Below are 1313 nucleotides of genomic sequence, written 5' to 3'. Positions count from 1 at the left end.
CGGAAGTCGAAGCGAAGTGGCGAGGGTTCACTGTACATATGTTTTTAAGTATGGGAAGTTTACTCAAGTAATTGAAAAATGTAACTGCAAATTACCTTCCTTTCTATGGAAATTGAATTATTTCCTATTTTTTGTCATGGAGATTGAAGAACAAAAAATCCAACTGTGTTTTAAAAATAAATCATTTTAAAAATAATTTCTAATTACAGAAAGTTCCAAGAACAATACGAAGAACTTGTATATTCTCTTTCCCCATTGTATATATATAGCTGCGTAACAAAGAGGAACTGGGATCTGCAAGGCCAGCAGTTTGAAACCACCTTGGGAGAAAGACTGGGCTTTAACTCTTACCACAGAGTTCCAGTCACAGAGAGTTCCAGTCTCAGAAAGCCACAGGGGCAGTTCTGCCCTGCCCTATAGCGCTGTGATGAGTCACCGATTCCTTAGTTTGTTTTGTATATGTTTGTTTTGAGTGTAGCAAAGTACCCAATGTTTAGCCCAATCTGCTAAATCGATTTCCAACTCAGCGACCCTATAAGACAGAGAACAGCTCCATAGGTTTTTCCGAAGCTGTAATCTTTACAGAAGCCAATTGCCATAGCTTCCTCCCATGAAGTGGATGGTGGCTTTGAACTGCAGACCTTTCTTTTTGTAGTTAAAGTCGTTATAATTGTAGCACTAGGACTGATACCCAAAGTTTAGAGGATTAAAATCAATACTTTTAATCTTACACAATTTGAGTCAGGAATTCAGAAGTTAATCATGGTGGTCTCAGCTCAGAATCTGATAACTGCCTCCGGGCTATTGGCAGGAATTGTATTTTCGCCAGCACCGAGGCTCTGTTTCCAAAATCGCCTATTCACTGGCTTGTTGGTAGGCGGCTTCAGTTACACCGGCTGCTTGGGTGCCCAGAGTGAGAAAGCAAGCTGTAGTAGGACTATGCACTGCCTTTTATGACGTGTTTGAAGACAGCATGTCACTTGTGCTTTATTCTGCTAGAAAAGTCACCACAGCCTGACCACCCTCACGGAAAGGACTACTGCTGAAGCTCCGGCTATGTCTTAAAATCAGCAAACCCCAAATAAATGTTTTCCCCCTGAGTACTTAGTTCGTCTTCTTGCTTTGTCACTTCCTTCCGGTTTTATATGTATTCACACGTTATTTCCTAATGACTTAAGGATGGATGTTGTTGCTAGCTATTGTGGTGTCACCCTGGTTCATGGTGACTAGGTATTAAATAATTGTCCCACAGGGTTTTCTTGACCCGTCAACCTTTAGGTTAGCAGCCACTCATTACCGTGTGTACTATCCCT

The sequence above is a fragment of the Echinops telfairi genome, unplaced genomic scaffold, assembly GCF_000313985.2.
Source record: "Echinops telfairi isolate 266 unplaced genomic scaffold, ASM31398v2 ScPeMD7_443;HRSCAF=831, whole genome shotgun sequence".
Taxonomy (NCBI): Eukaryota; Metazoa; Chordata; class Mammalia; order Afrosoricida; family Tenrecidae; genus Echinops; species Echinops telfairi.
Note: the sequence above shows the minus strand (reverse complement) of the source record.